Source organism: Alexandromys fortis, unplaced genomic scaffold (assembly GCF_014885135.2).
Source record: "Alexandromys fortis isolate MF-2015 unplaced genomic scaffold, M_Fortis_MF-2015_v1.1 scaffold_63, whole genome shotgun sequence".
In the NCBI taxonomy this organism is placed as follows: domain Eukaryota; kingdom Metazoa; phylum Chordata; class Mammalia; order Rodentia; family Cricetidae; genus Alexandromys; species Alexandromys fortis.
Window position 1 is genome coordinate 9,782,265 of NW_026067953.1, and position 26,225 is coordinate 9,808,489.

At 44.4% G+C, this 26,225-nt stretch overlaps 1 protein-coding gene across 3 annotated transcripts in view; it reads right to left on the reverse strand.

Annotated features, from left to right (window-relative positions):
* The window catches only part of Dicer1 (dicer 1, ribonuclease III), a 70,458-nt gene extending 62,053 nt beyond the window's left edge, over positions 1 to 8,405 (reverse strand). The window contains exon 1 of one of the 3 annotated variants that reach the window (XM_050151494.1): positions 7,362 to 7,773. The gene's annotated coding sequence lies outside the window, so the exon portion shown is untranslated. Of the gene's footprint in view, positions 1 to 7,361 lie in introns of all 3 variants that reach the window. The other 2 variants (XM_050151495.1, XM_050151496.1) reach the window with 2 other exon arrangements.
* Positions 8,406 to 26,225: the final 17,820 nt, after the last annotated feature.

The window sequence follows — 26,225 nt, forward strand, 5'->3', positions numbered from 1 at the left end:
CTATATAGCACCAGGCTGGCTTTGACTTCAGGATTCTACTGCCTCCCAAAGGCTGGAATTTCAGGTATGTGCTGCAGTCAGCTCAGCTTGGCCGTGGTATTTCTTTGTTAGTGTTTTGTTTTGTTTCAAGACAAGGTTTCTCTGTGTAGCCTTAATTGTCTTGGAACTAGCTCTGTAGACCAGGCTAGCTACGAATTCACAGAGATTTACCTGCCTCTGCCTCCCAAGTGCTGGGATTGAAGGCGTGAGATACCACTGTCCGGCTGACTATAGGTTTTAAAATCATGTCTTAGGTTACTATCAGTTAAGTTTCAAACATATCTGTCCTGAGGCTATCCAGAATTTTGTCCCTGTATTAGCCCAGTACTTGTTTATGAGTAGCCATAGCCTAACTCAAATGTCTATAAAAGGATGGGTTTGCCTGCATCTCCTATTATTTTATATAAAATTATGGATATAGATGCATATTTGGGGGGATGAGTCATAAATTCCATGAAACCAGAGGTGTCAAAGTCAAAGAATGACTAGTCTTCATCAGGTCTAACAACACATAGAAAAGCTTGTGCCAGCTTAAAGTACTATCTCAGGGTAGCACACTTATTCACACATAACAGGTGAAGAAGGGCATGTGAGGCTGTCACAGAACTAGCTAACCAGTGCGGATGAGCCCTGTAGAAAACTGTCTATGCGGCAAGGCCCTGTTGCTGAAGACAACAACTACACAACTCATTGAACATGGAGAAGTCAAGCTGGTGCCTATACAGAGCTCTCACCCCTGGTTCTGTGTGCTATCAAAGGAGAAATGTAAACAAACCCTTTGATATACAAATGGTACATCCCTGCAAAATATGTTGATACAATAGTTACAAGAAGCCTGTGGGAGTAAACAACTAATGTCTGATTTGATGTAAGGGCTACTCCACGAGCTAGCAGACATTGCTTGGGTAACCAAGAACCTGAGACTAGATAAGCCAGGGACAAAATATAAAACCAAATACTACTGTTCTACTAAAAGAGCATATCAATAAATAACTCTTAATGACATTCTGCTATACTTATAGATCACTGCCTTGCTCATCCATCATTAGAAAAGCTTCCTCCTGAAGCAGATGGGAACAAATATAGAGACCTAGACAATAAGCAAAGAGTAGAAGAGAGATGTTGGAACACTCAGCCTTAAACAGGCCGTTTCCCTCAAATCCCTCCCCTCAGGGCTCAGGGAATCCTTTGGAAGAAAAGGCAAGAGTATAAGAGCCAGAGGGGACGGAGGACACCAAGGAAGCAAGGCCTTCTAAATCATATAAACTCACAGAGACTGAGGCAGCATGCACAGGGCCTTCACAGGTCTGCACCAGATGGGGTCTGAAAGCTGAAGTAGACGCATGCCACCATCCCAAAACCAGAAGCTATCTCAACAGATAACCACTTGCAAAAGACAGCCACTTTTCTCCAAGGGAGTCTTGGGGAGAAACAAACTAGTCTTTAGGGGGGCTGCATATCCAGAAACAGATAGCCAACACAAAATGAACTCAAGGGTATCTTTGAAAGTTCCTTGTCTCATAATGTGCCAGGACTTTAAAAAAAAATTATCTTTTAAAATTTTTATTCTCTCTTCTTACCCCACAGACCCCAGTTCAGTGGTTTGTTTGTTTGTTTGTTTGTTTTGTGGAATTCCTAAGTGTGAACAAGTGGGTCTCAGTGTCCTTTCTTGTACTTTCTCCTGGGCTCTTTTCCTTTTGTTTTGTCCTATTCCAAATTGTTAGTTTTTGTTTTAGCTTATATTTTATTATTATCCCTTAGAAACCTGTTTGTTCTATAATGAGAGACAAAAGGGCTCAATCTGGATGGGAGGGAAGATCGAGAGGAACTGGGAGAAGTAGAGAGAGGGGAAATAGTAGTCAAAACATATTATGTGAGGGGAAAAATGCATTTTCAATAAAAGGGGAAAAAGAAAATATGCATACACACACACACACTTGTCATTCTCTTCCCTCCAATTCCTCCCATGCTCCCTACTCCTACTCAAATTGAAAGTTTTTCTTTGACTATTACTGATAATTATATATGCACATAAATACATAAGTACACAAAAAAAAGAAAAGAAAATCATCTATGAAAATGCTGTGCACAAGCCCTCTTTTTTGGACTATTTCCACTATAAAACTGGATATGGCAGTGCGCTGGTGGCACACGCCTTTAATCCCAGCAGTGGGGAGGCAGAGGCAGAGGCAGGCGCACCTCTGTGAGTTCAAGGCCACCTGGTCTACAAGAGCTAGTTCCAAGACAGGCTCCAAAGCCACAGAGAAACCCTGTCTCGAAACACACATACACACACACACACACACAAACAAAAAAAACTGGATATGTATTACAATATTAGTAACATGGGAGTCATGGCATAATCTTTTATAATCCCTAAGAGAATTTTTTTTTAATTTTGTTTTCCGAGACACAAGCAGAGAAGAATCCAAAGGCATGATCTGTCCACTATCGGAAGAGTCAAGGTCTTTTTCAAAAGCCTTACAAAGCCAGCAGTATTCCTCCTCACAGAACTGTTAGTTTCTAAAACTTTTATAAAGATAAACTGATCTACTTACTCAGCAGAAGCAAGTACTCCTTTACACAAGTGCTGTGTGTGGCCATGACAACAAATGCAGTGCTTCCCCCTTGTGAGTCTAGGAACCTCAACATAGCTACGAACAGCTCATGTTACTATATGGCTTCTGGGTCTAGGTGACCAAGGCTCAGCAAGTAGTCAAACTGAAGCTCCATGCCTAAAAGGTGGCCTGGCATCTTAGTCACTGACTCGTAGCAGGTAGGTGAGTATCAGGAGCACCAACCCTTAATCAGCCATTTTAGAAAAATGGAAAGTCAATATGGACCTGAGTCCATAAAGGCTTTCTTACATGGCCAAAATTTCCCATTTCTCTAGCTACACTTCAGATATGCACCTTTCTCTCCATGCTCTTTTATTTTATTTTTTTTAAATGTTGTCTTTTTTTTATTTATTTATTAAAGATTTCTGTCTCTTCCCCACCGTCGCCTCCCCTTTCCCTCCCCCTCCCCCACTCAAGTCCCCCTCCCTCGTCAGCCCAAAAAGCAATCAGGGTTCTCTGCCCTGTGGGAAGTCCAAGGACCACCCACCTCCATCCAGGTCTAGTAAGGTGAGCATCCATGAAACTGCCTAGGCTCCCTCGAAACCAATTGAAGAAAGTATGGAATATATACATATTAGAGTACTACTCAGCAGTAAAAAACAAGGACTTCTTGAAGTTTGCAGGCAAATGGATGGAAATAGAAAACACCATCCTGAGTGAGGTAAGCCAGACCCAAAAAGAGGAATATGGGATGTTCTCACTCATATTTGGTTTCTAGCCATAAATAAAGGACATTGAACCTATAATTCGGGTTCTTAGGGAAGCTAAATAAGAAGGAGAACCCAAAGAAAATCATATAGGCATCCTCCTGAATATTAAACTTCATCAGGCGATGAAAGGAGACAGAGACAGAGAACCACATTGGAGCACCGGACTGAAATCTCAAGGTCCAAATCAGGAGCAGAAGGAGAGAGAGCACAAGTAAGGAACTCAGAACCGCGAGGGGTGCACCCATACACTGAGACAATGGGGATGTTCTATCAGGAACTCACCAAGGTCAGCTGGCCTGGGTCTGAAAAAGCCTGGGTCAAAACCGGTCTCGCTGAACATAGTAGCGGACAAGGAGGACTACTGAGACCTCAAGAACAATGGCAACGGGTTTTTGATTCTACATGCTCTTTTATTAACAGGTCCAAACCACCACACAAGCAAGCAATCCTACTTTTTCACCCAACACAGGCTCCTGAAGGCCAGCAAAAACACCAGTTTGCAAAGTCCTGATTGTCTCCGCAGCCCCAAAGGGTGCATCCTCAATTAACTGTTATCTGTCACCAAAGTCTGCATGCTACAAGGGACACTTGAACTCCAGTGGAGATGACATCACCGGAAACAAACATGCATCTTACCAATGCTTTCTGACTCTCCCTATGCTTTTTGTTTGTTTGTTTTTGTTTTTCAAGACAGGGTTTCTCTGTGTTGCTTTGGAGCCTGTCCTGGAACTGGCTTTTGTATACCAGGCTGGCCTCAAACACAGAGATCCACCTGCCTCTGCCTCCTGCCTGCTAGGATTAAAGGTGTGCACTACCACCGCCAGACTCCCTTATGCTTTTGACTAAGTTTCTTTATAAGGGCATGAGGGAAATGTTTATCACCTAGAAGGGTCAACACTGACTCCATACACTGACAATATTATTTTGCAGAAGAATGCAAACAATCCCTGTTCATAAAAGAGAAAAGTCTGCTTACCCTGGCTAACTGGTACACGTCCTTCATTAATCGATGGCAACTATAATTAGCCCTAGTTCCTCTCTCACTTTGGCAAATTAAAACAAAAAATGTAAAAGCACTTTAGTTACATGTAAGCTGTGAATTATCCTTATTTGAAGCTCTTCACCTAATTCTCCCATCCATGAACTATTCTGCACCTGCACTATTATTTTCATAGTTCTCTAAAACACCTTTTTATTAACACAAGGACGTCCTACATCCTTTCTCAAGGAACATAATTATTACACTAATGCTCATCTATGCACAGAATTCTTTAAAACTAGAGTCTCTTTAGCAGAAATGTTGGTAATCATCAAAGAATCAGGAAACAATGGTTAAAAGGTCCAAGCAGCAGACTAAAGAGGTAGAATGTTACCAAAACACTGCTACCTCCAAAGAGTACAGCCTACTTTGAAGATATTGCAAAGAAGCCTGTAAATAAAAGCCAGCATAACACACACATATCTGTTGGCTTTCAGGATGAGCTAAACTTTTGAATGCCCAAACAGCAGAGCCTAAGGTAAACAAAATAATCACCAGGCTCCAACTTTCTATTTGTACAAGGTACACAGAAACTTTAGCAGCCCCTTCCTCTGACTCCATCAGGGCATAACAGCCTGCTGATCCACTGAACAAATTCTGTGATAAGAATCCCTGTTTGGCCGGGCGGTGGTGGCGCACGCCTTTAATCCCAGCACTCCGGAGGCAGAGGCAGGCGGATCTCTGTGAGTTCGAGACCAGCCTGGTCTACAGAGCTAGTTCCAGGACAGGCTCCAAAGCCACAGAGAAACCCTGTCTCGAAAAACCAAAAAAAAAAAAAAAAAGAGTCTGGAAGAAACCTGAGCCTAGTGTTTTGATCTAACGATCAGCAAACAAACTGACCACTTTGGGGTATATGCCCAAAAGAAGGGATGACAGCAGGTCTCAAGTGGAGCCATTCATATCCATGTTCACAACACCAACTCCTCTCAGTCAAAAGGCTGCCATCCACCCACAGATGGCCGGATAAGCAGAAAGGTTCATATGCAGGTGCTTCTCCTCCGTCGATGGCCCTAGAAACCTACTTCTAAGTTGAAAATACAGACCTGGGAAAAGTGTATACTTAGTAGATCAAACTTTCTAACTTAGCAACAAAGCATAATGTAAGGGACCATTGGTTACCCTTCAGGATCACATGTCTGACTGGGACAGGAAAAAGAATCAAAACTTCAAAATGTAAAGAACAGTTTCTACTGTAACTGTACATTTTCACACACACTAAAGCTAAAAAGTGTCTAGTCAAGCCATTATAAGCTAGGGACAATCTGTACATACAACAGACTACCAGTCTAAGCGAGGAAACTGATGCGTGCATTGACATGAAGGCCATAGATGTTACATCATCAGAGAGCGGCAAAGAGTAAGCTATGGCAATGATATAATGCAATGCTATAAAAGTTACCCTCCCTAGAAAGCAGAACTATACCTAAATACTACTAATTATACACAGCCACAAAATTGCTATCCAATCGGAACCAAGAGAGCCAGGCCTGGCAGTTTATGCCTGTCACCCCACTACTGGAGAGACTGAGTAAAGCAGAAGCATCCTGAGGTCAAGGAAGACAGGTCAAGGCTACATCCAAATATTTTCTACAACCAAGACAAGAAAGCTCAACAATAGGAAGAGAGCCTAGTTCTACAATTCCTACCCAGAAATGCTGTCATAACGGAGTGTTCAGCATGGGAAGCAAAGACAACCCTTACTAAAGTAGTTGCAAGGTCTTTTATCACCCAACTGAAACCAAACAAGCCATCTTCTGGAGTCATTCATAAACGTAGGCTACCACGCTGATCATAATAAAAGCAACTTTGGTGCCGACCGTTCTAATAAAATACACTCTCCATTCATGAGCATGTGCACTTTTATTACACACGACATGTGCCACAGGTAGCCTGAAAGATACTTGGCAAAATAGATCATTCCAGAACTCAGCTTCCAAAGATATCAGTAATATCAAAACTACTGCCCAAGCCTTCACCTTTTAATACATTTTTTGAGCTCATGGTTACAATGGAAATTTTACTTGGAAAGTTTAATGTTTATACCAACGAATTTCCAACTTAGTGAACGCATTTTACAGCAGGTTTCCTATTTCCCAAGTGGCTCAACTTGCGCCCTTTTCTACTGACTGACGGTGTGGCTGCTCAGGATACTGACAATCAGGACTGCGAAGATTCAGAAAGTCAGGCAGGGTGAGCTCCCAAGCAACTCTCTTTTATCCGATGAAGGTTTCCCACATGTGATTATCATAATACCTACACCATCATATATTGGTAACTTAACCGTTAAGTTACTACAACTCTCCCCACAAAAGCAAGGACTAGAGATCAAAGACTTCTCAATCATCCGTTTAAGCAAATCTTCAGGACACTGGCGCTGTCCTGCAGGCAAAGTCACAAGGGCAGCTCAGCTCTGCTAGGCAATCCACACCAACCTGAAGGGCTAGCTTGAAACGCACATCAATCTGTCCAATGAAAGCCCCTTCGCAGGGTCCAGGCACAGCGACCTGAGAGGGGAGGGGCAGAAAAGATGGCCTCGGCCAACCGCCCCCTGGGGCCAGCCCTGGTCACCTGCCAATAACCACACAACAATCCTTCCCAGGACTCCAGCCGTCACCTCGTCCGAGGCCTTGTTCCCCTCCTGGTCCTCTGAGGTGTTCACGGGTCCCGCGCCATTCGGCAGGCCCGGGTCGCCGGCCCGCGTGTGCACCTCCGGTCTTCGCTCGGGCTTCGCACGCCAAACAGGACCTGTCAAAGCCCGCTCCTCCCAGGAAGGGGGTGCGGAGAGGCCCCGGCTCGAAGTCCCGGGGTGCCCGAGGTCCGCGTGGACCGTCACCCGGCCGAGCTCGGCGTCGCGGCCTGCTCCCGGCGCCCGCGCGGGCCGCGCACAAGAGGCGGGCCGGGCATTTCAGTCCCCGGGGCCCGGACACAAAGCGGCCCAGGGGGAGCCCACCTCACCTGCAGCACTGGGCGCCGCGGGCCTTCCAGAACCATCGGACCCCGCTCCGGCGCGCGCGTCACAGCCCAGGCCTCCCTGTGCCGCCCGGCGCCGCCGCCGCCGCCGCCATTTCCTGCCGCTCGCCGTCGCCTCGTTCCCGCTGTCAGGTTACTCCATTCACCTGGGCCCGGAGCCGCCCGCGCCTCACCGCGCCGCGCCCCGACCCCTCCCGCCCGCGCCTGCGGAGACTGCGCAGCGCCCTGCTCGGCCGCAGCCCGCGCTCGGCCCGCGGCGACGGCGCACAGCGGCTTGGAGAATCCCACCGGCGTCGCGCCACCTCTCCGCGCCCCGTCGCTTGCTCGCCCCGCGGCCGCATGAAAGCCGCCCTGTGATTGGACGAAGTGCGGAGGTGAAAGGTTAATCCCGGCCCCCCAGCCACTCAGGAGCTAGGAAACAGCGGGCTCGAGCTGAGGCGGTGTCTGCGGCCCAACGCGAAGACCGAGCTGGGTAACGCAGTCAGCCGGGCGCCGGGAATTCTGGCCGCGCTGCCGCCGCGGGCCACGCAGTCTGGTCTTAGTCTAGAGGAGTCTCCCAGCTCTGGGGACTCTCCCTTCTTGATGGTGGCATCTTCACGGACCCCATCGCCCCCAATCGCAATACCCTCTGCAGGGCCTCAGACCTGGGCCCGTGGCCAGCCCTCGAGGCCAACTTGAACAAGCAGAAAATGCCTGCGGTGTGCAGAGACGTGGGTTTATAGGTTTGAGCCGCGCCTCCTTCCTCAGAGTGAAGAGACTGACTTATAGAAAACCATCTTAGTATAGGATCCTCCCCTGCCTGCCGTGTATACCTCTCTTCCTGGAGAGCTCCCTTTCCTCCCTCCCCCCCCCCCCCCCCAGCCCGACTGCTGTCCCCCCCCCCCCCGGTGAGGGGTGGGTGGGATGATTCTAGCACCCGGCTTCTCTCTGCCCCTGGGAGCACTTAATGGCAGCTGTCCCTCTGCACTGTCCCACGTGGTGGCTGTTAGCTCTCTGAATTAAGATGGAGGTATGGTTTACTAATTTTTATACTTAAAGGTTGAAGCGATTTGTTTATTAAATACTAGTACCGTTTGTTTTATTTTTTTATTACTATTAATTTGAAGCCAGGTCTCTTATGTAGACCAGACTGGCCTCGAACTCGGAGATCCGACTGCCTCTCTCTGCCTCGCATTCGTTGGACTTAAAGGTGGGCATCACCAAGCCTGACTTTAAAAAAAAAAAAAGATCTATTCATTCCCTTATTTGTGTGTCTGTGGGTGTCTGTGGGATGCCTGGCTTGGAGCTAGGATCCTCAGAATTTCACAGCAAACGCTCCTAACCTCTGAGCCGGCTCTCCCTCCTCCAGTTGATTTCTCTGATGGGAGCACTAGAAGTTTCTAAGCTTCATTGACTAGCATTGAATTTAAGGCTTACAGACCTCACAGTGCACTCTTAGGTGCTTTCCATTTTAACAGATGGAAGAAAAAGAAAGAAAAAAAAAAAAAAAAACACAAAACCAGAGTAACCTCCAGTAAATCTGCAGCTAGGATAGGAACAACTGAGATTTGAAGCTTATGCTGTCTTAACTATGAACAACTGAGATTTGAAACTTCTGCTGTCTTCCAAGCTGGTATGTTCATTCAGCTCAAATCTTGGTCATGTATTTATCATGAATGGGCTTGACCATTGACCTGAACATCCTGCGTAAATCAGGAAATAAAATGGTTTTGGCTGACCACATTTACAAAATGTTGTTTCTTTAAAAAGAAAAGGAAAGAAAGTGCTTTGGGCAACAGCTCCCCGGTGAAGACATAAAGGGTTTTTGTAAGTGGTCCTTTATAAGCAGAAAGAAATCGGAGAGAAGTGTAGGGCTGCACTGAGGGAAACTGGCAGCAGGATTGTGGATGGGTAAAACTGATGTTTCTTCCTGTTGTCCTCCCATAGTCTCTCAGGACCAGCTCAAAGCCCTCAAGATGGCGTAGCTGGTAAAGGTGCTTGTGCTACAAGCTTGACAACCTCAGTTCAAATCCTGGGATCCAGCTAAAGGTGGCAAGAGAGAACTAACTCCCCAAAGTTATCCTCTTCCTTCCACAGCACATTGTTGTATCCCCTTTCACACACACACACACACACACACACACACACACGTCACAAAAATATTTTTTAAAAGCCAGCTGGGCTTGTCCATTAGCAGATGTTTCTGATTTTATTGTTTATCTCTTTTTTTGTTTGTTTTTTTTGGGGTTTTTTTTTTTTTTTTCAGAGACCAGGTTTCTCTTTGGAGCCTGTCCTGGAACTAGCTCTTCTAGAGCAGGCTGGCCATGAACTCTCAGAGATCCACCTGCCTCTGCCTCCCGAGTGCTGGGATTAAAGGTGTGCGCCACCACTGCCCGGCTTATTATTTATCTTTAAAATAACTAGAGGGCACCGTGATCCGTCTGTCTTTCAATTAAAAGAAAAATGAGTTTGGACTATCCAAGCATAAGGAGGAGGTTGAGATAGCAAAATCACAGATGAAGGCCAGACTGAGCTACATCCCAAAGCCCTGGTACAAAGATATATATATGATTGTGTGTGTGTGTGTAGATATGATATGTATGCACATCCACAAAGGGTCGTCTTTGCGTATGCCGTTGGGCAGTGTCCTGCTCTCAAGATCATCACCTTTCAGAAACACAGCTGCAGAAGAGACTCCTCCCACAAGGCCACCCAGCTCTCACACTGATCACCTCTAGAAAGACCCTCACCAACAATTCAGCCAATCGGAATACGCCAGTTTCTTCCCATGATTTAGCCTTCTAATCCTCACATACATCCTCCCTTTTCAACAGGAATTCCAGGTTTTAGAACAGCAATGTTTGGGACTAATCTTCCAGAATTGTGAATTGGGGGGCTACTGGTCGTTGAACCCAGGGCCTCATGCATGCTAGGGCAAGTGCTCTCTATATACCCTGCTCAGTTTGGGGGTTTTAGAGTTGACCCATAATAATCTTTGGGCTTTTCAGTATTCAGGATTTGAGATGCATGGTTCAGGATTATGATCAGGAGCAATGAAAAGTAAATGTAAAGAAGTCTGTGCCCTACAGACATTTTCATGCCCCAGCAACAACCATTGTTTCTTGTTCATTCATCAAACTTGCCTTCACAAACAAGCCAGGGTACTCTGTCTTCTTCATTTACAAAAACCCTAGGATGCCATACATGCTGTATTAATAAACAAGATTTACTATATCTTGTTTTTAACATATACATATATAGGACAGATATCGATAGCAGTGGAAAAGCTCTTGGTTTTGCCATAATTCACCAGTTCTCTGGTGCAGCTGTGCAGACTTTGAGTCTTGCAATTCAACACTGAAGTATTTAGAATTGATCCAGTGTGTGGGGTGAGGCATGATTCCAAGTGACCACCTCCCCGCGCCCAGACACCTATATAATTGCCTCTTTACTAGCCATTTGTAGAATCTATCTGGGTTCTGAACTTCTCCATTCCAGTGGTCTGTCTGTTCACGCTCCGGTTGCTAGTTTGTTTTCAATCTGGGGATATAAAATCTTACAAGGGATGGAGTTTCAAATTGTTTGGATCTCCAGGAATCTCAGAGCTGAGATTTCAGGCCACACTAAACAATGGTATAATACCATGTGCAATGCATTTATGTGAGCTAGCTCTTTATTTTCCCTCAGAAATACTTTAGTCCACACTGATACAGAGAAGAAGTAGATGAGGAGGAGAAAAAGCTCCTCCGTACCACAGAATAAGTTTAGAAGGAGTCGTGGTATAACAGTCATCACCACTTGGCAATGGTGTTTACTAAATCTGGTGGATAAATGTTGAACAAGGCACGAGAGATGTCACATAGATTCAGTGCTCTCCCTGCGAAGTCTTCCTCGAGAAGTCCTAACTTTACAGAAGAGCAGTCTAGCAGATGCCATGTCACCCAGATAAAGCCAGCTGTCATGAGAGAGGATCACAGACACACCCACTAGCATCACATCCTCCGTCACGTCAGCATAAATGTCTGACAAGTTAGAAGTTCTATGTTAGAAGTGCAGCTATGGTAGGGGCTCACGAGAAATGCTCCTGCAGAGAGTGGCAGAGTTCGTGCAGCCCCTGATCATTATTATGCGGTATGAAAGCGCAGATGTGTGTACCTCGTGGCCAAAGTCCCAGCAGGACAGTGCTTTGGCCAGTAGCCAGATGTGCAGCAAACAGCCACAGCCGAGATGAGTGGGTGGACAACACACACTGCTTCGTGGATGTGTTAGCCTGACTAGTTTCCTAGTTTTTATTAATATGAGTCTACCGAAGAAAACCGTGTGTAATGTTTTAGGGACTATGCATGCCAAGAGCCAAGATCTGTCCATGGGGAACCATGGAAACAAGCTTGCCTCCCAGGAATGTACACATTGGTCCAAGGACTTGTCTCTGCACTGTCCTGCTTAGTCCAGCTCAGCCAAAGGTCAGCTCTGCCACCATAGAGGGAGAGTATGAATGCCAGGGCCTTTCAGACCCATCTTCTATCATTAGTGTCACCAACAATGACCACAGTACCACACTGGTATTTCTGCCAAAAGTGCATTTCCTGAATGCATTATAGAACCACCAGACAGACCTAAATTGAAGAGTAGTCAAAATTCTTAAGATGAGGCAACCAAAGGAGGGCTTCAGAATGATCTCAGAGGGGTGTCAAGATGGCTTAGCAGGTAAGAGTCCTTGTAGCTAACCCCGAAAACCTGAGTTCAATCCCCAGGACATGATCTGATCTCCATCTGTATACTTACACACACATAAATGTGTGCAAATAAACAGAATGCAAATAATAATAATTATTTAATGTTTTCAGAATGAGGAAGACTGAAGATAAGTGAGAACTAAATAAAATGCATGATTCTTGTTTGTCCCGAAACAAACGGTTTAGGTCTGGCTGCAGAGAGTGAGTGGGATTGGGAAATGAAGGACGTAGGGCAGGTCTTTGCACTTTCCTGTCATCGCTGTATTTAGAAGTATTTTCAAATAAAAAGTCAAAACTAAAGCAAGGAAAAGTAAAGCTATAAAAAAGACTAAGTTAACCCTGATTGCTCTTTGGGCTGACGAGGGAGGGGGACTTGATTGGGGGAGGGGGAGGGAAAGGGGAGGCGGCAGTGGGCAAGAAACAGAAATCTTTAATAAATAAATAAATAAAAGACAGACAATCAAACTAACGTAAAAAAAAAAGACTAAGTTATTTGCAGAAGAGCTACTTAGATAAACTCTTATGAAATTGCCAAGGTCACTGAATACAGGGTTGATATATGAAGATAATTGTATTTCTATGTTCTGGTAACAAATAATTGAAATTTCATATTTTAAGTGTGTGTGTGTGTGTGTGTTTCTTTACTGATCCCTAGCACATAAGCCATAAAATCTCTGGAACCTTCAAGAGGATATTTTATTATATGCTAATAAGGTAAGGACAGCTGGCAGTCCCTAAGTAGCTTCAGGGTGGGCACTGCCAGAGGGGTGGAACTTCCAGCCTCTGCGGAGGAGAGAAGGGTGAAAGTGAAGTTAATCACCAATAGCCAGTGCCAACACCTATGCACTGAAGCCGCCATAAAAATGTAGAAGGCTTCGAAGACTTTAGAATAGAGCTGTATGAGGTTCCTGGAGAGTGACCCGTCTTGAGAGAGTACCATGCCCTCTTTCCCATACCTTACCCTGTAAGCCTCTTCATCCATCCTCTGTAATACCCTTTATAATAAGTCAGCAGACCCATTTCCCTGTATTCTGGGAGCTGCTCTAGTGAATTTGTAGGAATAGCAGTTTGTAATTGGTTGCTGAGCAACAACCTTATAATTGACATCTGTGGGTGCTGGGGAAGTCTTGGATCAGATGCCTCTACCAAGCAGACAATATGATAAATGAACAGCATTAAAGGCAGGACCTGGCATTCGCTGAATAACTGCTTAGTTGCTGGCAGACAGCAAGCTCCACACTCTTGGAAATCCCAAGTTTAATGATTGCAGTGTGAAAGCACAAATCAGTTTGTTTGTCTAAAGCACCCAAAGCCAAAAAAGACATTGAGATAAATCTAACAACTATGCAAGAGTTTTATGATAAACTTAGAAAACCATTGATAAGAGTTAAGGCTAAATAAACAGAGAGGTGTACCATGTTCATGGACTACTCAGTATTACAGACATGCCAGTCCCTCCCCCATAAACACCTGAGGCAGGTGGGAGAGCTAACTCTGAGGTCATAAGAGCAGAACTGTCCCTGCCCATCATCAGCTGCAGAACTCAGGTAAGTGGCTTCTATACCAGGCCTGAGCAACACAGTAGAGCTGGCCCTGAAGGTATAGATGTGGTATTGATAGAGGTTTCTGTCCTGTCTGATCCTGCAGCCTTCAGTCCCAAAGAAACACACAGAGGTCTACATGAATTATAAACTATTTTGACTATTAGCTCAGGCTTCTTATTAACTCTTACATCCTATATTAACCCATAATCCTTATCTATGTTAACAACGTGGCTTGGCACCTTTAATCAGTGAGGCATTCTCATCTTGCTTCCTCTGTGTATGGGTGATGACTGTAGACTGAAACCTTCCTCTTCCCAGAATTATCCTATTCTGGTTTCCCCACCTATACTTCCTGCCTGGCTACTAACAAACCAGCATTTTATTAAACTAATACAAGTGACAAATATTTACAGGGTACAGACCATTGTCCCACAGTACTTCCCCTCACCTTTTTTATTGTCAAAACAAGAATTCTGAATCTGATCTCCTTTGTTTAGATTTTTTTCCTGACCATTATCTATAGCAACTTGTAACCAACACTCTAAAGAAAGACAAACATCAATAATCCATTTTTTAGGAATGTGGGCATAGTTTTCTAGGCTACTTCCTGCTGATTGGGGGCACTGATAATCTTATGGGGACCTAAAGAACAATTAGAATTATGGTCAAGTCCTGACTGGAATATTCTGTGAGGTTTAATCATCTTGTCAATAGTCTTGAGGTTGTTCTGGATATAAAACTCAGACAAAACTCCAACAAAAGTCCTCTGAAATTTTGGATCATCTGGGCCATCTGCTCCTATCAGATTTTTTAGGCGGTCTTCCTTGATCAAACCTGATTTTTATTAACCCAGAATGAATCCACAGCCTCTCCTTTCCTGTGGAAACAAAAGCAAAATCTCTTCTCCAAAGTAACATATCTTTTGACTTAAATTTTAAAGTCAAGGCATTTTCAAAATATATATGTTAGATTAATTCAGCAGCATTTATAATCAAATGTCTTTTAGCAGCTGCTGTTCCTTTCTCAACCATCAAACAATTCAAAGACAACACAATAACATACGATATCCAGATTTTCTGTGTATTTTCCATCTTTACATGGCTTTATTTTAAATTTTATTATTTTTATTTTTAATATTTGGTTTTTTGAGACAGGGTTTTTCTGTATATCTTTGGCTATCCTGGAACTCACTCTGTAGACCATGCTGTCCTTGAACTCACAGAGATCCCCCTGCCTCTGCCTCCTAAGTGCTGGGATTAAAGATGTGCCACCATATCCAACTACTCTCTCTCTCTTTTCTTTCTTTCTTTCTTTCTTTCTTTCTTTCTTTCTTTCTTTCTTTCTTTCTTTCTTTTTTAAGGACTGTATCCTTTTTCTCTTCTCTCCCAATCCCATATATATTTTTAAACACACTGTAAACCCTTTAGAAGGGATTTTTTTTGTTCGAATCTATCTTTACTCCATATCTCCCTTTTTATGACTACATGAGTCATTTGCTAAGTGATATGGGTAGGATTAAAACTGTGACTTTGACGGCTATATCTACCCCATTTTGCCACAACTCTGGAGCTTCAAGGTCCCTGCCACCACCAAGAAGCATGCTGTTGGCTTTTTTTTTGTTGTTTTGTTTGGTTTGGCTTTTCGAGACAGGGTTTCTCTGTAGCTTTGGAGCCTGTCCTGGCTGGCCTCGAGCTCACAGAGATCTGCCTGCCTCTGCCTCCCGAGTGCTGGGATTAAAAGCATGCACAACCACTGCCCCAGAGTTGTTGGCTTTTCATAAACATCATTTAAGTGTTTGTGGCAGAGCCTCTTAAAAGAGTTGCAAGGTTTCTACAGTTAAAGCTGAGCCAGGAAGCCTCACTTAAATGAGATGCACTTGCCTCTAGCAAACAGAACCCATCCCCCCCACCCCACCCCCACCCCCGCCCAAATGCTGCTACTACAAAGCCGTGCTTAACCACGTTCTTTTGTGTCTAGAATTCCTTCCCAAGCTCTCTTGGGTTTTATGTGGATGAAATTGTCCACTTTGGCGCCATTAGTGTGGGAGAACTGACCCTGAGAACATGAGAGCAGCAGAACTGTCCCCACCCTTTGCTCATGGCTACAAGGGGTGAACTCACCACAACAATGCAGGAATGCTCATCCTGGGGGGGAGGGTAAGGGAAAGCTGGTGGGCTGACTAACCCTGCAATTACTAAGGCCCAGAACTAGGGTTGTGTGTTGACCCACCCCATCATCCGCCACATCTGTGATCTGCTGGAGCACATGGAGGGACCGGTTCTGCAGACCCAAAGCTGCAGGATCTCCACAACACAGGGCGGCAGCAGAATAACCAACAGGAGTTCCAGTGAAGGCCCAGCATTGATAGTGTAGCAGAAACTAGAGACCTTGAATCAGACCAGTGACTTTCCAATGAACGCTTACAAGCAAAACTATATGGATAAAAGGGTTTACTTTGTGGCTCACTGTATCACAGTACAGTATCCATGACAAGATTGATTGTCTCTTTTTTCCTCTTAAGCTTTATTTTTTGGAGGGGGAGTTACAAGGGAAGAGGGTAGATACGAAGGGATGGGAAAATAATGGGGTAGAGATACATGATGTGAAAAACACAAAGAATCAATTAAAAAGTTAAAAATAAAAAAGAAATGCCAATTCTTCCCAAACCACTGTTAGATTCTAAGCAATTCTGATTTTCCAACAGTCTGTATGTACCATCCTTGGCTGACATCAGCTTATTTGGCCTTCCAACACTGGCTGAAGACCAGTGGCTCTTTAGGAATTCTCCCAGACGTCAGAACCAAATCAGGACTTTCGAGCCATCTAGACTCATGGACCGAGCAGCTTCCGTGTTCTTAACCTCACAGTGCAGGCAGTCATTGCTGGACTACCAAGCCTGTATTATTTAATATCATTTAACCCAGTGTTTCTCAACTTTCCTAATATTTAGGCCCTTTAATACAGTCCTCATGTTGTGGTGACCCCCTAACAAAATAAAAAGTTATTTTGTTGTTTCTTCATAACTGTAATTTTACTACTGGTATGAACCATAATGTAAGTATCTGATGTGCAGGATACCTGATATGTGACCCCCCAAAAGGGGTTGTGCCCCACAGGTTAAGAACTGCTGATTTAAGTCAATATGATAATAAAGCCCCTCTAGTATATAGTCATTCTATCAGTTCTGTTCCTCTAGAGAACTTTAATATAGATAGCTAATTGCTCTGGCACCAATTGTTGGAATTTCTTTGACATCTTTAACAAAAACATTTGGTTTTTTTAACAGATGTTTTATATCCGTCCATCCATCCATATGTTTATCTTTTCATCAAGATCATTCCTTGTTAATGACATCTTTTTTATTTTATTTTTTTATTTTTATTTATTTATTAAAGATTTCTGATTCTTCCCCGCCACTGCCTCCCATTTCCCTCCCCCCCCCCCCACCAAGTCCCCCTCCCTCGTTAGCCCAAAGAGCAATCAAGTTTCCCTGCCCTGTGGGAAGTCCAAGGACCACCCACCTCCATCCAGGCCTAGTAAGGTGAGCATCCAAACTGCCTAGGCTCCCACAAAGCCAGTTCGTGCAGTAGGAACATCGTTTTAGAATGTCTTGATGGCAGCAGTTCAGCAACAGGGAAGAGGCCCTCACCAGCAAGGAGCAAAGGCTTGTCCACTGCCAAAAGGTGCTGCCCTCTTCAGGGGAGGGTTATCACCACTTGTCAGTCATTCTAGAAAATGCCATCACAGACCTGCTCAGGTGTTAGTTAATTCTAGAACCAAGTGACAAGCAGAGTTAGACATCACAATATCTATGCAAAAAAATCCTTTGCATGTGTACAAAAATCAACAGACTGTATCATAGGCAAAAATATAAATCCCAAAAGGATATGATGTCTAACTAAGACAGTACAGCAAAATAATTACAGACGTGGTAAAACCATAGCCAAAAAATTTAATTGATCAAATAGCTCCAAATTTAAAACTTCAGCTCGCTGATGGTGGTGCACCCCTTTAATCCCAGCACTTGGGAGGCAGAGCCAGGCAGATCTCTGTGAGCTCAAGACCAGTCCGCTCTACAGAGTAAGTTCCAGGACTGCCAGAGCTACACAGAGAAACCCTGTCTTGAAAAAAAAAAAGAAACAAACAAACAAAAAAACCACTTCTGTTATCTGAAAAAGACACTGTTAAGAATGTCAAATGACAAGCCACAAGTTTGCAGAGGATGCTGTCCAGATGCCTAGCTAAAGCATGACTGGTCTCTGTAATATGTATTTCTTTCTGGGCTTTTGGTTTTTTGCTTTGTTTTGTTTTTCAAGAAATGTTTTTTTACCGGGCGGTGGTGGCGCATGCCTTTAATCCCAGCACTCGGGAGGCAGAGGCAGGCGGATCTCTGTGAGTTCGAGGCCAGCCTGGTCTACGAGAGCTAGTTTCGGGACAGGCACCAAAGCTACAGAGAAACCCTGTCTTGAAAAACAAAAAAAAAAAAGAGAAAGAAAGAAAGAAAGAAAGAAAGAAAGAAAGAAAGAAAGAAAGAAAGAAAGAAAGGTTTTTTTTTCTGTGTAGTCCTGGCTGTCCTGGAACTCACTCTGTAGACGAGGCTGCTATAATATATGCTTTTATAATTTTGAAAACTTAGTAATGTAAACAACCCAGTGACAAAATATGAGCAGATGAACAGTAAAAGAATGTAGACAACAACAAAAAAAAACATATAAAAAGTTGCTCACCAGGCTGGAGAGATGGCTCCGTGGTTAATGCACTGACTACTTTTGCAGAGGACCTGGGTTTGACTGCCAGCATCACATGGGGGCTCTCAGTTATATGTAACTACAGTTCCAGGGGATCTGACACCTTTTTTGTTTTTGTTTTTGTTTTTTGGTTTGTTGCCTCTGTGGATACCAGGCACGCACATGGTACACATAGATATACACCCATACACATAATATTATTAATTTTATATTAAAACTTCTCAGTTAGTAGGGGGATTTTGAAACCTCAAAGTCCATCAGGAGAAACTATAAACCCAGACTTCCCAGTCTTGGTGGGACAAAGGGCATGGAGACATTTCCGTTTGTTGTAGCAAGCAAAATCTCATTTAAGGAGGCATTCACTGGACCAATCAACACTTGCTACCTTCAAAAGGGAAAGGGTAATGTTGGGTTTTGTTTTAAGACAACCAGAGTGATTAATAATTAGATTGATTATGATGTCTAAGTCACTTCTCCAAGTCTCGGCTCCCAGATTTGTTGTTCAATCGTTTCCAGTTTGCTCTCAATGGGGGTAAACAGTCCAGTTTATTTTGAAGATGACCCTGTAGGGATAAGAGAGGTGCACTATTTCTTATCTGACTGATGATGTCGCTGAACAGTCATTTGATGCCGATGTTGGGAGTGGTGCAGACAGTGAGGAGGAGAGGCTTTCTCGCTGCAGCACACACTCAAGGAGGCTAACAGCATGACAGGCCTGTACCTACCTTGCTGGGCATCCCTGTTTCTTCAGGAACTATAGTGGGACAGCTGCAGAAGGCTAGACCAGGACAGTGTGAGCCTTCTCAAGGCAGCCTAGGCTTACTCACCAGTAGAGGAATCCTTTCTGAGAGGGAGAAACCCTGTTTGGTGCCAAGGCCTCCAAGTACATAGCAATTTTGGTCTAGCTGTCACACTGGGCACAATGAACACATCACTTCAGTAAGCCTGCATCTTCCAGCACCATCAGGGTACCAAACAGGACTGAGATAAATCAGATTTCTCCCAGTATCACAAATGCTGTTGGCGCCCTTAGCACATTGTCCTGTGTGTGGCTCTGGGAATGGGGATGGCATGGCACTGAAGGACCCATCTGTCAAGTGCATGTCAAAGCATGGTTTGAATGAGAACAATCCCACGGACTCATAGCAATTTGGGGGCGTTCTTTCCCCAGATGTACCCAGATCCAGCCTGGGGTTCCAGTTACACCCTCTCCTTACATACGTAATCTAGAATCATCCCACAATCTCCAGAGACTGGACAGATAGTTTTTAGACAACACCACATAAAACATGGCACCTGTAGTGTAAACACTATTGCCCCCCCCCCATGCACACACATGTGCATGCGCACCTACACACGCTTCAAACTCTAGGGCTTTCTCTGGTCACCACAGATAGGTCATCCTTCAGCCCAGAAAGACCGGAGGGTCCAACACACGGGTTTTAAACTGTCAGCCTGTGGCTTCCTAGTCGCCATCTTACAGCCCTCCCAAGGGTGTCAGGATAGAGACCGAGAGGGCGGCACAGAGAAGAGCCAATGGCGGTCTAGAAAACCCAAGGCTGCCAGGGACATTTCTCCGATCTGTTATGGCAGTGGCACAGCAATGTCCAGGAATGAAGACTAGTGGGCAGGGGAAGGGTGGAGGTGAGGACAAAGGAGTTTAAAGACGGACAGCAGGGTGGTGCCATTTCACTGATGCTCCAGTTGCTTCCATGTGGCTCATCTTGGTCCACACAGGTGTTAGGCTATGGCAAGGCCGATAAGAACTGAGCTTGGGAAAGCTGAAGTTGGTCCACGGTCCCTGAAATCTGGATCTGACTGTGGCCTGGGGCACCGGAAGCTCCCGTGGTCTCCTTCCCTAGAGATAATAGAACTTTATACCTGCACCTGGTTGCCAGCTTTCTTCCTGGGGGTGTCTGCAAGGTTTTCCCACGATCACACCTTCTTGAGGTCACATTTCACAGCTTTGGGGCCACCTGAAGGGGCTCCAAAAGCACATTGGTTTGCCAGGAAATTCCTGGGGCCTCAGATTTTCACTTCAGTTCTGCCCCTTCATTGCCACCCATTTCTTTCTTTCTTTCTTCCTTTTTTTTTTTTTTTTTTGCTTTTTCGAGACAGGGTTTCTCTGTGGTTTTGGAGCCTGTCCTGGAACTAGCTCTTGTAGACCAGGCTGGTCTCGAACTCACAGAGATCCACCTGCCTCTGCCTCCCAAGTGCTGGGATTAAAGGCATGCGCCACCACCGCCCAGCAACCCATTTATTTCTTCTATTCTTTGCCTCTTGTGGGATGATGCAGCGTCCACCATAAAAGTTTGGATATTGAGTTGGGTGCTTCATAGCCTGGCACCTGGGAGAGGGCCCAGCACATGGCAGGCATGGCCTTCATGATTCTTTCCCCTCCCGGGATGGTTTGTGTGCTCCATCAGAGGGAATGTAGCTTTACCACCTTCTGACCTCTGTCACCAAATCTAACCAGAAGGCTTGTGTGCTGAGGTAGCCAGCTGCCACAGCTGACCCAGCCCCTGACACATACTACCCAGGGTGCTTGCTGCTGTCAAGTACCCATTCCCCCAAAAGTTCATGAACTGAAGGCATGGTCCCCAGAGCAAATAGGGATTACATATGTGGCTTTTGGAACATGGTTGGATCGTGAAGGGCTCTGACTTCATCAATGGGTTAATTTATCGGTCTGTTTATAATTGGTGGCATTACTAGGAGGTATGGAAATGTCAGGAGGTAGAACCTGACTGGGGGAAGCAGGTCACTGGAGCTGTGACTTTAAAAGAATATGTCTGTGCCCTGCCCTGCCCCACTGCTTCCTATCACATGGTCTCTGCCATGATGCTCAGACTTGCTTCAGGTCACCGCAACAGAACCATCCACCTAAAGACTGAATAGAGACTGATGTGTCCAAGACTGTAAAAATAAACCTTTCACCTTGTGGTGGTTTGAATGGCAATAACCTCATAGGCCCATATGTTGTAAGGCATGGCTTTCAGTCAGTGGAACTGTTTGGCAAGGATTAGAAGGTGTGGCCCTGTTGGAGGAGGTGTGTCACTAGGAGTGGTAGCTTTGAGCGTTCAAAAGTCCACACTATTCCCAGTTAGCTCTCCATGGATGAATTTGGGATTTAAGTTCTTAGCTATGGCTTTAGTGCCGTGATAGCATGCTGCCATGCTCCCTGCCATGATGGTCATGGACTCGCCCTCTGAACTGTGAGCTTCAAATATGTTCTATCTTCTGTGAGTTGCCCTGACCATGGTGTCTTTACGGCAAAAGAAAGGTAAGTAAGGCACACCTTGAAGTTGTTCTCATGGGTATTTGTCAAAGCAGTGGGAAGCTGATTAACACACCAATCTTCACTGCAACTTACCCAACTCCACAACCAGCCAGTGAACAGTCTCCTTCCTCCTTGGTAGCTGTGGCCAGTGGCTTCACCCAGATAAAGAGACAAAGGAAGATATGGGGTGTGGTCCTTCTTGGACACCTGCAGTGGTGGCTCACAGCTACCTCTCCCTCCACTCTGAAGTCTAAGCTGTCTAAATATACAGTCTCCACTGTGGAGCACGGGGGTGGGAACTACAGTTTAGAGATGACACAGCCACAAGAGATTCAAAAGTGGCTGGAAGAACAGGTCAGTTAATAGACGAATCGAGGCTGAAGGCCTCTCCAGACAGAAGTGAAAAATCAACCTTTTAAATATTTTTTCTATATGTATGTGTAGCACATGCGTGTGTGCTCATGTGTGTGCCTGCAATGTGAAAGCCAGAAATTGACTATTGCTCTCCACCATATCATTTGAGACACGGTCTCTCATTGAACCCAGAGTTCACTGGCTAGATTGTCTGGTCATTGAGCTCTGGGGATACTTCTGTCACTGCCCATGCCCCACTCTGAGTCACCTAAGATCACCAACAAACATAGATATTTACATTATGATTCATAACTGTAGCAAAATTATAGTTATGAAGTAGCAACAAAAATTATTCTATGGTTGGGGATAACCACAACATGAGAAACTTTATTAAAGGGTTGCAGCATTAGGAAGATTAAGAAACACTGCTATAGATCATAAACTAGATTTAAAAAAAAAATAAAAGGTTGGGGAATGCAGGCCTAGCAGTCTATCCAATCTGAGGATTGGATCAACTGGGGAACACACACACACACACACACTTGAATCTGTATTGCACATAGCATGGGCAAACTATCTTTCTGCCATTATTCCCCAAATAATATGATAACTGTTTAAATAAGCACACATGTCACAGTATCATGAGTAATTTGAGGTGACTGAAGAATAAGAATGCGTGTAGCTCACATGACAGTATCACACCATTGTATTTTCAACCTGTGCATCCAAGTTCTGTGGCCTCTGACCAAACTCTGAGAACCAGCCTCATGAGGACACTTGGGGATGATGCACTGCTGTCATTCCTTCTTGGGTCTTTGTTAAAAAAGCCTCAAGGCAAGTGGTCAAAGCTGAGCAGGGTTTTTATTGCTGTGAAGAGATACTATGACCACAGCAACTCTTATAAAGGAAAACATTTAACTGGGACTGGCTTACAGTTTCAGAGGTCTAGACCATTATCTTAATGGTGGGAGGAAGCATGGTGGGTGCAGACAGACATGGTGCTGGAGAATGAGCTAAGAGTTTTACATCTTGGATCTGCAGGCAACAGGAAGTGAACTGTTTATCACACTGAGCAAAGCTTGAGCATAGGAGACCTCAAAGTCCAGCACCACAGTGACATACTTCCTCCAACAAGGCCACACCTACTCCAACAAAGCCACACCTTCTGACAGTGCCACTTCCTCTGGGGGCCAATTTCTTTCAAACCAACACACCAAGGAAGAGGGTGTTTCCTGTGAAGGCAGATGGTAAAAGTGGGTAAAAGTATTTTTAGGAAAAGAAGGACAGTGTCATTTCTGGTTCGAAAGAACACATGCACACATATGCACATACATATCCCACACACACAGACAAAAATTAGTTATCAGAGAAAAGTGATCAGTTCAAGAAATTTATTTTGAAAATTTTTCTTAAGAATACACGAGATTTTACAAGGTCATTCATCATAGCACCAGGCCCAAAGTTCCAAGATAGAAAACTGTCGAGTAACAAACACTCCAGGGGTTTCCCACAGGTATAAATTATGCAAGTATTCATTTATATCTTCATTTACAATAATCAATAAATAAGAGTGCACATTCACACAGCATATTTTTTTACAAAGATCCCTTTGTTTTCATAAAGCTATAGTTCTGCACACTAAATAGACAAAATAATCCTTGTACCACAAAATAACACTTTGCTTTTGTCCCCAACAGTTCTGCAACTTTCAGGCATAAGCCATGAGATTCTCTGCCATGCCATTAAGAAAATATTAATTCTGTTAACGATATCCCAGGCCCCAAAGGAACAAAACACCCATCCCCATCCAAGAGGAATTCAAGACAGAATACTATTCTGTCTCCAGGCTTCACAACCTGTCCCAACAGTGCTTGGGAGGGAGGAACATTTTCCTGTTTTGTCTTTGGCCGATATTATCAGCACAGAAGTAAATAATGCAGGTAGTATTGTAAGGTTCAGTTTCAAGGGCAGAAGGCAGGGGCACCTCTCACTGTAGAGCCCGCCCTCCCTACCACACCCTCCCCAGGGATGCTCTACAGAGCTCTCTTTGCTAGAGTAAGAGGAAAAGGCTGGGAGGGATGGAAAGATCCAGGCAGTAGCTAATTATTCCAAGAGCTAAATTCTTGAATTTCAAGGACATTCCTCCTGGGACACTGTCTGGGGTGCTGACTTAGAGCTTCAAAGTTCCACTTCAAACCTTGTAACTGTCAGGCCACCCACACACACACACAAGGCACCTTTTTCAGACATGCAGCCTGATGCAAGCTCTAAGTTTTGGCAGTTCACTCCTTGACACAAGCGCACTTATTAAGTGAATAGGCCACTTACAGAGATAAAAACAAACAAGACCTTGCTAAGCCTGGAGCTTTAAGCCCTGAGAGGACCTTTGTGGTTCTCCAACCTTCCACCCTGAGAGGTAAATGCATTGTCAGAGGTGTGATTCCCAGGCCAGGACTGTCTCAAGCGTGGGAACTCCCCAACTTTCCTTTAAGACATTGTCTCTATCCTCACGTGACATTCGAGAGCACAGGCATTCCGCGGCTGCTCTCCCTACACAGCCTTGCAGTCTCGGTGCCTACAGACTTGATGTGCTGGGAAAACAAGCATTCGCTGTCACCAATGAAACAAGCCTCGACTAAATGAGGTCTCTCTATTTCTTTCTTTTTAATGCAAAATTCATGACTTTTATTTTTATTTGTACTGGTGTTTTACCCGCATGTCTGTCTGTGTGAGGGTGTCAGATCCCTTGGAACTGGAGTTATAGACCATTGTGAGCTGCCATGTGGAGACTGGGAATTGAACCTGGGTCCTCTGGAAGAGCAGCTTAACTGCTGAGCCATCTCTCCAGCCAATTCATGACTTTTAAACTTAAAGAAAAAATGATTCTCATGTAAGAGAGGGTGGTGATAACTTTATCCACGGAATTCATGGTCTTCCACTCCTGTTTTAACGCTTGAAAATGTTTATTTGAGGGGCTTGAGAAACGGCTCCCGTGACTCAGAGCACTTGCCACTCTTGCAGGCAACCTACGTGGCTCGAAACCATCTGTAACTCCAGTTCCAGGGACCCAGCACTCTACGCTGGCCTCTCTAGGCACTGCACACATAGTACAAATACACACATGCAGACAAAACATTCACACACATTAACATACAAATAAAATCTTTTTTAAAGTTGATTTTGTGGGGATTTCTTTCTTTCTTTTTCTTTTTTTTTCTTTCTTTCTTTTTTTTTTTTTTTTTTTTTTTTTTTTTTTTTTTTTTTTTTTTTTTTTTTTTTTTTTTTTTTTTTTTTTTTTTTTTTTTTTTTTTTTTTTTNTTTTTTTTTTTTTTTTTTTTTTGCCCATTTGGTTTTTGTTTGTTGTTTTTATTTTCTTCTTTTGAGATAGAATTTTTGCTCCTTGAGCCAGGCTAACAATCTTCCTGCCCCAGACTCCTCCATGCTAGGATTCTAGGTGTGCACCACCATGGCTGGCTTTCAATCCTCACTCTTCACTATGTTCTCCTAAACCCTTCTTTCTCTAGGTTTACGTCTGAAGGAAAAAGCCTGAATTCTCTCTCTAAGAAGCATGCATTGGAGGTGGAGACAGGGAGCATTTGGGGGCAGGGCTAGGTGCTGGCTGAAGCTACTGAGGGGCTGTGGGTTTGGAATAGTGAGTTTTTGCTGCTACAAGCTAGAGCCAAACATATATATATATATATACATATATATATGTATATATATATATATTTGCTGTAAATTTACATTTGTAGGTTAACCATGGATTTCATGGGATTTAAGTAGCTATGCACAGGTTGGATCAAAATGGGCAAAAACCTGGTGGGAAGACAGTGGGCAGGGATGAGGTAAAGAAGGGATGGCTCAGAGAATCCCACCCGCTACTCCCAAGTAGACTAGAATCCCCAAATCAGAATCTCCTTGGATTATCACTTCATTTTTCTTCTTTTCTGGTGGAGGGGGCGGATGTTCAAGACAAGACAGGGTTTCTCTGTGTGTAACCCTGGCAATCCTAGAACTCACTTTGTAGACCAGGCTGCCCTTGAACTCCCAGAGATCCTAAGCAGTAAATCTCCTGTCAGAGTTAATTAGCTGGAGGCTGTGAACATCTTATCTCTGGAGCCAGTCTTTTTGATCTTCCCTGAAGAAAATACTTCCCTGGACAGCTGGCCAAGTGAGTTTACAAGTAGACAATGGCTTAACACTTCCTC